Genomic DNA, 15,429 nt, shown 5'->3' on the forward strand with positions numbered 1-15,429 from the left:
CAGATGGCGTTGAGTGTACCCAGACTGTAGGATCAGTGGACGTCATTACAGCTCCTCAAAGTCAAGTCAAAGCATGTGGAGCTGTGGAGCTCCCCCTGGTGGCTGGTTGCAGTATAGGTCATATAAGCCCCACCCCCTCCATGTTAGTGGACGGGCGTTTTTTTGAGGAAGTTCATTTTAGGTAGTTTATATAATGCTGATGTGTGTTCCTGTGTCAATTTTTCTGAGAAGTTTTGTTTAAGTTACTTGATTCAGTTGACAGTTGCCATTAGCAACCGGTCCATGAAGCCGTCCCATAGGAAGGTGAGAGTAGGAAAAAGACCAAAAGCGCAGTGTTAATTAAATGCCAGAGAGTCTGTCCACTCTCAGACAGTACTGCTCAGATTCTGGTACAAACTCAAAAGATGGCGCCGCCCGTATCCTCGGGTTATTAGGGAAGTTAAGATGTGTCGTCAATTTTTTTTTCCTGCAGTCTATGAGTTTATCGTGTTCATGAGTAAACTTGCATATGAACAGCCCTTTCTTGTAGTACTAGTATTTTAGACCTTGTAAACTGGAAATTTTCTGTGAACTGCGATGCCTTTGCATTTCCTACACTAAGTTACCCAGTCGTTAGCTTGGTAACTCTTGGCCTTAAGGTTAACATCAAGCATTTTCCATACAGGATATCCCATGTGAGTTTTGAAGGAAGCAATAATTAACTACCTACGGTGATTTCAAAGCCGTGTTCTAGTGTATCCACTGTGCAATCTTTCTGCGTATGGAGGCTGTTCCTGGAAGCTCCTGTTCTCCATCCTGTGCCTGAAAGAGTCTTAAATTGATCAAAAAATAAATAAATGACAGTCAGTTATAAATGTAAACATACAAATACAAAGTAGGAAGCTAAGCAGCCAAACCCGGGCATTATTTGTTGAGGCTGCTATCTTACAGTCTCTGTCTTTTAGTACAATCAGATATACGTAGCCATCAAGTGCATGTTTGGACGGCGTTTACGATATTTCTGGATTAGAAACTGGGCATTATTTGTTGAGGATGCTATCGTATGATCCATTAGCTTTAGCCTCAGTCTCTTAGCACAACGTCATGTACGTAGCCATCTAGTGCATGTTTAGACAGCGTTAAACGGGATTTCTGGTTTCGAACAAGCAAAAAATTAACAGTAGAGTGCAGCTAACATCAGCGTAGCTGTCTGGGCTAGTGTACAGCTAGCCAAATCAATGTTTGAGAAACCTTTTGTCTACCTCTGCCTACAAATTCAAGGACGGACTGGTTGATCTGCCGCCAACATCGCCGGAGGCTGCACATGTGCAAGAATTAGAGTTTAAGGGGAGGCAGGGTTTAGCGTATGGTCAATCAACTGACAAAACAAAAAAATAAAAAGAATAATATCCCTTACACAAAAGTGAAGCTGATACCCTATATTTATTTATTTATCACTTGTACTATTTGTTTATATGAATGCACATCTGAGTTGTTTACTACTGTACAATTTTTACTCCTGACCGTGCAGCGCTTGCATCAGCTGGAAATACGTTGGAGACTAAATGAAACCACAGATCGATTTCCTTTCACCACAAACTGATTTATTTAAAAGTTAAAGCAAATATTTGGGAATGCAGGGATTGCTGACATCAGGGGTTACGTGTATTATTGCCAATAGAATATATAAAAACTTCATATTGCAACTGCTAAATAATAAATTCTTTGAAAAAAAAAAAAAGAAAACACCACTGTGCCTGAAGGTATGGATTATTTTTTCCTTGCTTCTGTTGTTTGAGCCTGCAGAATGCATCAGCACGTGTCACCTGCTGTGACAGTTAAACCAACAGTCATTAAATATTAAAGCCTCTAATGTGAGTCGTTTTCAAGAGAGTAAAAGAAACTCCAGGCAAAATATTTTTGATTAACCTCTGCTTGCTCACGACGGAAGATTTATTCGCCAGTCGTTGCACATCGGAGGACGTCGAAAGCTAATTAGTTGTGCGGCAAAGAACAGCAGAAAAAAATAAATATTAAATTTGATTATGTACCTCGTTGACGGTGCAAAATGTCCTCTGTCCAGATCCAGATAAAATTAACCCAGATAAATGACGAGAGGAAGAATAAATCACAGACCATTCCTCACACGGACATAATGCTGCATGATGATGGATTCAACTGTGAAGGAAATCTGCTTTGCTCGTTCCTCTGTCGTTAAATTGTGCTTGGGGAAACGGATTAGGCCGATATTTGATGGCCCTTCTTTGGTAAAGAGAAGGACTGCTGTGATGTGTGGTGAGGAGGTTGGACCCAAATAAACATGAGGAAGAAAGACGGGATGAAATAATAAAGTCGAGTTTAAGGCCGACTTATTGAAGGGAACAGAAAAAAACGCTGCAGGGAAGGCGTTCTATGGTCGCAACTCGGCTGGTATAAGTCAACGGACGTAACTAAACAATGGTAAACCCACGCGACTTGACAAGGGACAAAGAGAAAGACTATGAACTGATCAGCCATAACATTAAAACCACTAACCGGAGAAGTGAATAACTTAAGCCATCTTGTGTTCTGCTGGGAAACTTTTGGACCTGGCATTCATTGGGGTGGATGTTACTTAGACATGTAGCACCCACCTAGACCAGACCAGGCACCCCCACCCCATAGCAATGACACTCCTTGAATGCAGCAGCCATCCCCAGGAACAACTCAGCACAAGGTGTTGACCTGGCCTCCAAATTCACTAGATCCCAAACTGATCAAGTATCTGTGGGATGATCCACAGAGGCCCCTCCCCTCAAAGCCCCCCCCCCCCCCCAACAACGTTCTGTTCCCAGACACCACAGGACACCCTCAGAAGGCCCATGTCCATTCTCTGATGAGTCACCACAAGGGACACCTACGCAATGTTAGGAAGGTGGTCATAATGTTGTGCCTGATCAGTGTATATACACATGGACTGTGCACATACAAGTAGAAACCAAACATAATGGGGGGGGGGGGGGGGGGACACAGGAGGTACAGAAAGACAAGAAACACAGAGGAATAAACTTTCAGAACAGAAACACAAAGAAAACCAAACAGGATACTGCAGCATGTGGTAACAACTGAGTTAGAAAAACCCAATATCACGACAATGCCCGACACATTCTGACTGTAAGGTAGGACCCAAATGCAGGACATAAAGGGAGGCAGTAGCAGGAAAACAAAATAACTTTAATAAAAACTGCATCATAAGGAACAGAAAGCACTGCAGTCGAGAAGCAGGTGTAGCCCAAAAACCACAAAAGAACACGAGGAAGTGAACGTATGCATGAGGTGAAACCACAGACAACTTGTCAGAGAGCAAAAGGAAAGGCAGGACTATATATGGTCGGAGGTTGATAAGACACAGGTGAAACTAATGAGGGCAGAGCACACACGGAGACACCAATCCAACAATTAAAGGACAGAAGACACAGGAAGTAAAAGAAAACAAGAAACACCAAGAAGGAGCAGGGTCCCAGAAAAGCCAGTGTGGCTATAAAACCAGAACACAGAAGTCTGTAAAGTCTGATAATTTGAAACGTCCACTACCAGAGCCACAACTAATGTCACAAACTGAACCACCCAGAAACATCTAAAGCGTTAAAAGGCGCAGTTGCAACCAGCTCCATTCATTTTACATGTTAATGCATGAATGAATAGAACTGAAGTGTTTTATTTCTGGTACTTTAGCGTTTTTCCTGAAAAGACCAACCAGTAAACATGCATTTTTTTTAGTGCAGTAGTGCTGCTACTGAATCATGGCCATATTTTTACATATTATTAGACGATCATTTAATGATTGCTGCTCTGCAAAGATTTCAAGAAGCACCTAAGTAGGGATTGATTGAATGCACCTAATTAGTTTCCAGCACTGAATTTTTAACAATACCCAAGAGAACATATCCAAGGCTAGGTTTTACCCCTTTTGTGTGTAGTGGAACAAAAAGAAGAAGCATTATGTAAAAATATGCAGCAGTATTACAAGTAGCAGAAACGCCGGCATCACGACTAAAAGGGACACATTCACAAATTTTAAATCCCCAAATTCTGCGGTGACCTCTGTTTGTGGCTTAAAGTTGAAGGGTTTCTAGTTTCTAGACGGCCCCCGCGGCTAGAATCATTGTCGAGAAGTCACATTTTAAAGCCAGCCAGAGAGGCAGATGTGGATATGGAAGACACAGCGAGGCGCTCTCAGGAGGAGCACGGCGATCACACATCACACATCCACACTGACCAGATGCTCATACATAGGCAATGAGCGCAGAAATTGTCGTTTCTCCCCGCACCGCCGCCAGCTACGGGAGCCGGGCGATCTCGTGAATTGAGAGATCATCTGGCACGGTTGTGTTTTTGACCTTTTGACACGGATGCGTGTCGTTTACAGCTGTGGAGCATCCATTAAAGCCCTGAACAAGGTGGAGTGGGAGTTTCCCGCCCTCGCTGCGACACCTCACCTTCTCCTACTGTGAATGTAATCTATTATTCACACATAAAAAAAAAAAGTAAAAAGAAGATTAAAAGAGAGAAACGTTTCGAATTTTTAATAAAACAGAACATATTCTCGAGGGAAGGAGATAATCGAGCAGGTTTGAGGACATTTCATTTGAAATGGCAGCGAGAAACCGGAGCTGGCGCCGTTTATTCGCGGTGTCATCCGTTTGTTGTGCCCACGGGCTCGCTTCGGGCAGCAGAGGTAAATAGTGCTCAGCTCTCCCCCCTCTCCGCTGAATCTCAATTGCTTCCCTTTCTTTGCTTTTCTCCGCGAGTCACCATAGATCAGCTCGAGCCCTTTTTATTGCCGCGGTGTCCTTTCTGACAAAATTGCAGTGTGCCGAGTGTAAGAATTTGTTTCGGTAACTCTGTTAAGAAAACCTCCTCCACCTGAAAAATGCTCGGATCGTTTTTATTTCTTTCCTTTTTCATCTCTACTTGAAAACTGCATCTACTACACGCTGCAGCAAAGCAGACACAGAGACCTTTTTATTACATATTTTTGTATATTCTTCACCAAATTATGACCAAAGTATGTAATATCCAAAATAAAATCTTTTCTAAGCTGAAGTCTAAGCTGTAAGAATGACTTTTGGAAACTATTTGAGTGTCTTAAAATGCCTAGAAACTATTTCAAATCATTCTCAGTAACATTAAAGCTCCTTTAACGACATTAAGGACAGACCACATGACTGTGTGTGACGTGAACGTAACGAAGCCTCACAAAGTTACAGCATGACTCTGTAGCACCCTGAGTTTATTCTTCGGGCTTTCAGAATTTGAAATCATTAAAAATGTGAACTGTCGGACATCATGAATTATTTAACCATCAAAAACCTCCGTTATCCGGTCTCATTAAAGCCACAGGGTTGTGGTTTGATTGCATTTGATTAATAGTGGCGTGGCGCAATTTTCCCACTGGGCCTGCCCCACCTCAGATACCTAGAAGTAACGGAAAGCCGTGACAGCAGGAGACGCAGGAATGGAAAAATTCCAGACTCTCTGACTTCGCAGAGAGTCTGGCCTAGCTCCATTGGCAAATGTTTATTTCCTGGTGGGAGGGCACAGTTTGAGGTTTAAAATCATCGATGTTCCTTTAACCAATCACTAACGTTTGGTAATGACGTATGTTATGCGCCGGTGCCTTCAGGCTCTGCTGCCTCGTACTTCCGCTTTCAAGAACGCAACAAGTAAACAAATCGCGAAATTGGAATAAAAGTGCTGTAATGCCAGGAAGCATATCCACAACGGAGCGAATGGCTTCGAGTATATCCGTCTCCGTTCGTGTAAACATTTCAAACTCGGCGCGCAACTGAAACGTAATCGCTCTCAGACCCGCCCTCTGTTCGCTGATTGGTTCGCCAACCAGTTGGCCGGAGTAAACGTTAGCGGATCAAGCTATTCCAGACGGAGTACTGTAGGGAATGCAAATGAGCGGAAGTACGTAGGCAGGCGGAGCCAGGCTAGTAGCAGCTAAAGGTCTAATAACTTTGTCAAATAGTTGATGTGCAGCCTCCTTCTCTCTGTTACCACAAGACGTTTGGTGAAGTTGTTCATTCACTGCTAGCATTAGCGTTAGCCTTTTCAGATACATTGCAGTAGTACTTTAGTTGTATTCCAGGACTGACATGTCACAGTAGTATGGGCTTCATCTTTAGTGAAGTATTTCCACACACTTCATGAACCAGCGACCCACTGGACTCCTCACCTGTCTTCTAGGAGGCGGCCATGTTGTTTTTGTCATGTGATGTGTGACTGGTCATGGTACAGCAGTGAAGACAACTAACTCACTAGTGGACTAGTCTGTAGCAAGTGCTCAAGGGTAAATGGAGCAGAGAAAAATGATGGTGTAGCATAGACACTGTGCCATGCATCTTGCATGTTAAAAAGGAACAGTGTGTGTTTAATTAGAATTATCATACCAGCGGGGGAGGGGGGCATCGTTAAACCAAGTCATGCTTCCTTGGACGACCCTGATTGAAATCTGTTCAGAGTCAGAGCCCTCCTCATTACCACCCATGTCACTCCGTTAACAGAGTGACACAGTCAGATTCGGGCTCTAACACCAAGACTTTCGACCCCTCCCAATTACAACCCCGCCGCTGTGAATACAAAATCGCTCAGCACACATTAGCGGATGACGCACCCCGGTAAGCGAGCGCTGCTCTGGAATGAGTAATTAAACTTCACAGGTTGTTCTTCACTCTTTAAATGGAAGGGATACTGAATTGTTTAAGAGTTTCAGAGCCAGCGAAGCGGGCAGAATCACTTACGGTCCGATTCAAACCCGCAACGAGGCCGTAAACGCATGAGCATGTTTGGCTCTCTCGTGAAAGGCGCGCTTGTCTGGTAAATATTTGATTGATCTTTTAATAAGTGAGAAGCGCCGCATGGGTGAAGACACTCCTGCTTTAATGTGCGACTTCATCTGCGAAGAACGCTACACATGACGGCCTGAATATTTTAGGTTAGATGCTGTGCGTGGCGGCCGTATTATTATTATTATTACAAGCTCCAGTGGTGCAAAGATGAGATTTCTGTGACAAACTTTAATGAGTTTTGATCAAAGTTTGCATCAAAAGGTGTTCATTGTTCTGCTTTTATTCAAATAAAACTCAGTTCGGTGGTTCTCCCACGCTTCAGTCGAGACCTTCAGCAAGTGACGGAACATCATTTTCCTGCAACTTTTGTCTCCGACACGTGTAAAAAGCCAAGTCACGCTCAAACCTTTGATATTCCAAAAGGCTTTGCATTGCTGTCCTCATCATATTAATTTATCTCCGTGCTCTGGATTACCTTATTTCTGTAAACACCATGTGGGATAAATTGGTAATCTTCAAAGAGAGACTTGAGAAAAAAAAAGGAGACTTCATGTTCACGTCCCAGAAAATTTACATATTGTCAGGAAATTTACATATTTTCTGGGACACAGCCACGTCTCGGCTCCTCTTCTTGATTTCCTCACAACTTTCAGACAGGAGGGTTTTGTCTAGACTGTGAAACGTGAGACGTCGGCTAATCGTTGTCTTTCCAGCTGAAAGACTAAAGATGAGATACTCCTGAGCAAAGACGTGCGTGCAAACATCACTAATACGATAATAAAAGAAACACAGTTGGTTTTTCTTTCAAGTTTCTACCACATTTATCAACCCGCAGCACGCTGACTTTAATATACCCCGGACTGTATTCCCAGCTTTGTTCAGGAGCGTCCCCATCAAATTAAACTGCTTCCAACACAAATGAATCCAATTAGCCGAGCACACAGACTTTATTTTCCCGCAATGCTGTGACAGCTGATTGAGTGGTGGATGTTTCATGCAGGCTAAATTTGATAAATAATTCAAACTCTTATTATATCCAGATGCTAAGAAGCGAGTCCCAGATGGGCTGTGCAGAGGCGGCGGCGGCGGCTGCAGAAAAGGAGGCAGCGAGTAAGTGCTTCTGCAAGGACATAAAGCGCAATGAATAGCATGTATGTCTGGATCCTCTGTGGCTCTGTTTCAAAATTCATCTTCATGTAGAAGAAGAGTCATATGCAGGCGGCTCTAACGTGATGTGGAACCATCAGTCCTGTCAGATGCACATCACATTTTGAATTGAATTATTATTTTACCAACAGTGATATATTTTCTCTGAACTTAAACTGCCAATCTGCCAGCTGCTTTTATCTACTCTAGTCAGTTTATGAATCTGGTAATGCACCATTAGGATTTTATTACAAGACGTGTTACGAGACTGTATAAAGAGTGGACGCCATGACAGCCAAACTAAAACACTAAAGTCTTTGTCTTCTTCGTCGTCTCCCGCTTATCCTGGTCCGGGTTGTAGGAGCAGCAGCCTCAGCAGGGAAATCCAGATGGTCCTTCCCCAGCCACTTCCACCAGCTCCTCTGGAGGAACCCTCAGGTGTTCCCAGGCCAGACAAGAGATATTATCCCTCTATCGTGTCTTGGGTCAGCCCCGGGGTCACCTTCCGGTGGGACATGTCTGAAAAACCGGAAGGCATCCTTACCTGATGCCCCAGCCACCTCAACAGACTCCTCTGGTTCCACTCTGAGATCCTTACCTATCTCTAAGGCTGAGCCCGGCCACCCTGCGAAGGAAACTCATTTCGGCTGCTTGTATTTGCGATCTTGTTCTTTGAGTCATTACCCAAAGTTCATGACCAGAGGTGAGGGTTGGAACGTAGACCGTAGAGCAGGGGTGTCAAACTGATCCGTAAAAGGGCCGCTGTGGCTGCAGGTTTTCATTCCAACCATGCAGCACCCATGCAGTGGGTGTGGCTGGCAAGTTTTTGTTCCAATCAAGCAAGAGGACACCTGAAATGACTGTGTGAAGGCAGTTCAGTTGATTGATTAAGCCAAGTCAGGTGTGCTGCTGCATGGTTGGAATGAAAACCTGCAGCCACATGGCCCTTTCACGGATCAGTTTGACACCCCTGCCGTAGAGCGTCCGCATCTCTGCAGACCCTAAAACATTAAAGTACACATCCAATGAAAACAGGATGAGACAGTTGCCATTGACAAATGCTCCTTTTTGGGGTTTGTACTGAGGATAGTAACATCACAGTAAGCTACTAAATGCGTACGGGGTCACATTTTTATATTGTGAGATCGTCAGTGAAACAACACTCCCATCGTTAGCTCTGTGGGGGAAAAAAAAGTTGGTGGTCGTTAGTTTGCATTTCTTAAGTCTGGAATCTGTAATGGTGTTTGCTTTAAAAAGTTATGTGCAGCAAGTAGAGCTCCCCCTGGTGGCTGGCTGCAGTGTAGCTTAAGTGTCTCCATTCACAGACAGTACTACTAGCGTCAGTTTAACCAATGGGAGGAAGTGGAGACACGTCGTCCATTTTTTCTGCAGTCTCTCTGTGGTATCAACCCATACCAACTGGATAGTCCAACAACCAATCACAGCCATTTTGTCGCAAACTAATTAAACTCCATTGCCCTTCTTCTAAGCCCCGCCCACACTATTGGATTGGCTCAGCAGGCAGATCTTTGCTGGAGAATGATCAGTTCCCAGTGGAGGGATTCCAGATAAACTTTCCACTGCAAAAAATGTTGTGGTAACTAAGGCTGGGGGTAACTATGACTGGGGGTAACTATGACTGGCTACTATCCTACATTTTATCTGGGGCTTTTAGTTAATGTTTAATATATTGGCCACTACTTTGACCAGTTTCAAACTATTTATTTTGGGCTAACTAGCGCTGTTTACCAATTAGTTATGCATGGATTGGGTATTTACTCATTGCATACTTTATTTCAACAGCCTCCAATGCTTTTAATCATTCACTGTCAACATTTTATTCATTAGTTTTTTATTCATTAGTTATTTCAAGCCCTTCGGCGAAAGCTGCAGTTACTGATGGTAACAATAAATGTGATTTAATACCGTACACCAGACATTAATTTGACTTTTTCCATCACTCCGTGCACAGTTGTCTGCAGCTATTCATCTACCAGATCAGTGTGGCTGCTCCTCATTACTCTCAGCAACGTTTTAGTCTCATCCACTTTGGAGACGCTTTTTGATTGATAACGATAAACAGCAAAAAAAAAAAAAAAAAAAAAACTGTTGTGTTTTTGCCAGTAAAATGTTTTTTGATGCGAAGCTGCAGCTGTAGGAAAACGTTCGGTGTGTTTTTGCATTAGCCAGTCCGCTAATGGCCGACGACCGTTTAGCATTCTGCGCTCATAACCAAATATCTCTCAAAAGGCAAATGTATAAATGCTGCAGTGCATTCATTAGTGGAGAAAAGGCTCAGTCACCATTGTGATAGCTCATTCAGTGGTAGATTTATTTAATAGAAAATATTTGTGAATGCCTCTTTAAAGCTTGCAGACTAAAAGATTCATCCACGTACCGGCTGCTTCAGCTTCTCTTCTAGTTTCAAGCAATCCAATTATTTAATGCAATGTTTTCCGTGCATTGTACACGTCTCAGTATGTTGTTGAAATCAAAATGTGTTTCATCAGATTAGTCGTGCCATTAAATCTTTGTGAAATTTCCCAGTTTGGGATTAATAAAGCATCTATTTATCTATCAAAAACAATAAATCTTACATCAGCCAAGTAGAGAATCATTAATATGGATTGAAATTATCTGAAGGCAAATGAAAGTGAGAAAAGACAAGTAGCAGAGCAGTGTTTGGGTGTCTCGGTCTATCTCTTGAGGGCTGTTAGACACAGTGCTCGTCACGACCGCGAGTGTGTCTCTGCCAGAACGGAGAACAGATTTGCTATCTGTGCAGCAGAATGGCGACTAATAAAAATGCTGTCTGGCACATTTGCCAGTTTCAAGGAAAAAGAAATAAATAAGTAAGAAAAGCAGCTGAGCACACAGGCTCTCAGAGCTGGCAAACACACAAATGTTCAGCGTACATGTCCCAGACTGGCCACAATGTCAGTCTGTCTTCTGGGAAAAACGATGCAGCGCTAGCCAGGACGGAAGTTGTGCCGAAGCTGCACATGAGTGACCCTCTCTCTGTCTCAAACTAACGGCTGCCAGGCTGATTTACGGCCTCTCTGCAAGTTTGATAACTGCACAGTTTGGAGACGAATCGTTAAGGCGGAAAAATTAGTCATTTGAACCATGGACCTCCTCTTCCTCGTCTTACTTCACAAGCAGATTATTATCAGGCCGAGAGCTGTTTGCAGAAACTGAGAGAAAAAAATAAAAATCCGATGTGTTTGTCCTGAAGCTCTGATTAGAGATAAACTAGGGGACGTGAGGCAGGTGTGAAAAGCTCCTGCATTTAAAATGACATTTGAGAGCTTTCCCCCCATCTCACACAGCAGTGGCAGTGACCTCTCTAGTTTATTACATGCTGTATCTTCCATCAATTGGGAGTAGTTCCAATCAATTAGCTCTGCATTATTTACCCCAGACGTCCCCGTGGAAATCACCCAGACAACAGCAATTACTGGATCCCTCATCCTCTCCCTGACGCCCTGGCAGGAAAACTGATTGCAGGATAAAGCACACACCATTACCACGTGGTACAAGCAATTTATTATTATTATTATTGTTATTATTGTGCACAGTGCCCAGAGTCCAAAAATAAGCACTTATTCTCATGCCGAGGAAGAAAACATCATGAAATTGTGTTTGTTTTAATTTGTGACGCTGATCTCCTGTCGTTCACATAATCCTCCTGCACACTTTGACCATCTGTGACTAGACTGCCGGCAGTTGTCACCGACGCTAATGCAGTGACAAGACACTTGAGGGACCAGCATTAGTCTCCAGTTAGTGTCGGCCATCTGTGATTACAAAGCAGATTTTAGTGTCTTGTTCTCCGCAGCACTTAAATTACCTGCAGGCGTTAATCTCCACAACAGAGCGACTCTGCTTCTCACATTTGAGTTTTTTTGCAAAGCGTAGCAGAGTGACCCGTGAACTCTTTTGTTTTTTTTTAATAGAACTGGTTTTGTTGAATGTATTCCGATAAAACGGATCAGAAATAAGAAGCGATAAAGCACAGAGCGGCGGGGGGACGGCCACAGCGTGCGCCCTTGTGTTCACCCCAATTCTGCCGCCGTAAGTTGTATTACAGGGGGAACTTAATAAAATTTAACAGCATCAAAAGTATGTCCTCGGGGAGGTTCGGCGACCTTCTAGTGCAGCGTCTAATATCTTTTGGCAGCAAAGAGGTTCGAGTGATCGGCTCAAAGTCTTTTCCCCTCCTCGTGTCTTTCTCCGTTAGCTGCGGCTCGGCCTGTCGAGGCAATTATCCACGGAGGAGAAGAGTGGCTTCACGTTGTTAAAAATGCCCTTGAGTTTTTACCAAGACAATATGGCAGCCGCCGTGTTGTTCTTAGGTTAAAAGTAGATCCTTTTTTTTTTTTTTTTCTCATGCTAAACTCTGGTTCGTTGCCATCTGGCTTTATTGGACTGTGCTGTAATAGTTTCAGAGGGGAAGGTTTGTGTAATTGGCACACGTGGGATAAAGGGTTTGGATGAATTGTGCAATCATGACCTGCAGCACGTACTCTAGGTACGACTAACTAATAAAACACTATGTAATTATGTGCATTAGACCGGCTTCCATCACAACCACTTCCATCATGCCGGAGGCTTTAAAGTAAATCTGATTTTAATGTTGTGCTGCTTGTTTGAAGCATAATTTACTTCAGAGTGAGATTCCCCTCAGCAGGCAAATGTTGTGTACAGGTGAGTCTTCTAATTGGCAGGAATGAGTTCTCTCTCTCTCTCAGCACTGCAGAGGTGTTCAACTTTTCATTTGTATATATATAAAGATTTTTTTTTTAACCCGCCAAGTCCAAGAAAGAACAACGTGTACAATTTATGCCTCTGGCAGTTTGAAGGAACTTATTTAAATGTGTAAACACCTAATTAGATTCTCAGCGTACAGAGCATAGACTGTATATAAATATGGACTACACGTCTCCACTTCCTCTCATTGGCCAAACTGATGCTATTTTCCCGGGGATACGAGCGGCGCCATCTTGCAACTTCGGAGCCAGAGTCTGATTAGTACGGTCCGAGGGTGGAGCCGTGATATCGATGCCCCGCCCACACTTCCTCCAGACTCACTTACATTTCCATTTAATTGATACTACGCTCTGCTCTACCTCCACCTGTTACAAGGAGATGATGGATTGTACCTCTCACAGTCCCACGGGACAGCTTTACGGACTGGTTGGCATGGCAACTGGTAGTCGCCATTATGTCACATCCTGTTCCTATAGCGTCAAATAACTAAAACAAAATTGACACTTCAACATTATATTAACTACCTAAAATGACAGAAACCATCCTGAAAAAAAATTTGACGTGTATTTTAGTGTTTTAGTTTGGCCCAAGTCCCGCCCACTAACATGGAGGGGGTGGAGCTTATGACCTGTACTGCAACCAGACACCAGGGGGAGCTCTACTTGCTTTGGCCTCACTTTTGAGGAGCTGTTCTGCCGTACATCTTTATAGTCAGTCTATGGTCATTACCTTCCGACTGTACTGCAAAGTTTTTAAGATTTTCACTTTTTTTACCAGTCAAGTCCAAGAACGTACGATGGCTGAAATTTCTGCCTCTGGCAAAGGCAACTACCTGACTACATTTAATTGATTTCCTTTTCATTTGAGTGGATTCGGCCTTTAGCCGAGTCGACTCCAGTTCACGGAGCGGGTGGAGAAGTTGCGCCTCGTCCCAGCTCATCAGTATTCACAGCGAGTCTCTTGTCCTGAAACGCTCTTCATAAGACTTGCCACGCTCTAATTTACCATAGAGGGGAAACAGGCAGATGAAATTTCTCCTCGGGAAATCACTCCCATGACGAATCAATATCACACACACACAAAAAAAAGAAGTTGGTTGTTTGATTTCTGTGTTCCACTCAAAGGTGACCTTTTGAACTGTTAAGAAAAAAATTAAAAAGTGTGAAGGCAGTTTTGTTAAAGCTACTGTGAAGCTGCAAGGAGAAATCAAGTGTTCAAATACATTGAGTTTACATGATCTTGAGCAAGTGCTGAATTCAGGAAATACTGCACAGATCAGCCACAACATTATGACCGGACAGGACAGGACAGGACATTGACCTTCTTGTGACAACTCACTGTTTTGCTGGGAAACTTCTGGACCTGGCATTCATTGGTGTGGATGTTACTTAGACATGTAGGACCCACCTAGACCAGACCAGGGACCCCCACCCCATAGCAATGACACTCCTTGAGATCCCAAACTGATCAAGTATCTGTGGGATGATCCCCCTCAAAGGCCCCCCACTAACACCAGACACCACAGGACACCCTCAGAAGGCCCAAGTCCATTTTCTGATGAGTCACCACAAGGGAGACCTGCACAATACTAGGAAGGTGGTCATAATGATATGCCTGATCTGTATAATCCAGAGAATAAAATGATAAAAATTGTATTTCCCTTCCTTCCTTTGTGCTGCAGTGTGCTGGATTCACCGACCTTTTACGACAATGCCTTTGCTCAGGGGGCCTGTATCCTCACCTCCTGCTCTGCGGCGCCTTTCACAGCTCGTTGTAGTAATCTCTCATGTCAAGAGCTCCTTCAGAGCTCAGCGGAGTGTCGGTAAAATCTGTGACAGCCGAGGACCCGGGGATGTTTGCCGACCGACTTCTCCCCGTGGCGCCGTTACCTGTGATTGGCAGCTGTGTAGTCAACGTTACGACAAGGATTTCACCTTTTTTTTAGGGATGAATCTCATCAAAGCTGCTGCTGCATTGATCATCAAGGCATCCCACCCCCACATCCACCATTTCCCACTTCTCCAGGATCCACTCTTGATCTGCTCCCTTTGCCCCCCCCCCCCCCCCCGTCTCTACAAGAAGTCTAAATGATGAAATAAGCATGATAGTGACACTTAAACAGCCGGGGTATGTGTTTATGTCTAAGTAAAAGTGATTGAACTGACATCCTCAATGCACCTTCTACTGCCGGGGCAGAGTGTGGAGGCAGGTTACATTCATTTTCATTAACAGTGGACAAATTGTGTTTGGGAGAGACTTAATCGGATTGCATGTTCCGTGGTCTGTAGTGTCTTATACGGCCCGGTGCTCCATCAGACGAGGGAATCTTCGGATTTGATTACTTGATTGATTTGATTATTCTGATCTAATCCAGAGAGAAACTACTAAGAAACTGGAGATCGTGACCGGCTTCCTGAGAACGTCCTTGAACGTCACTTTGAAATCTAGATTCACACATTTGTCACTTTAACCTGTTAACGATAAATTTTTAAATTTCAGATTGATAATGGATTAAACTTGGATTCAATACATATATTTCAGAAAAAACCTTAAATGATGAAAAGCAGCACCACAGCTGAAAAGCGGCAGCGAAGGATTGATAATGTTGTTTTACGAGCAGGATAACTGGATTACTGTTGATTTCTTTGTCCTCATGGGACCTTCATTCTCCTCTTGACTGCATCACAGTTCACACAGG

This window comes from Chelon labrosus, assembly GCF_963514085.1.
Source record: "Chelon labrosus genome assembly, chromosome: 19".
Taxonomy (NCBI): domain Eukaryota; kingdom Metazoa; phylum Chordata; class Actinopteri; order Mugiliformes; family Mugilidae; genus Chelon; species Chelon labrosus.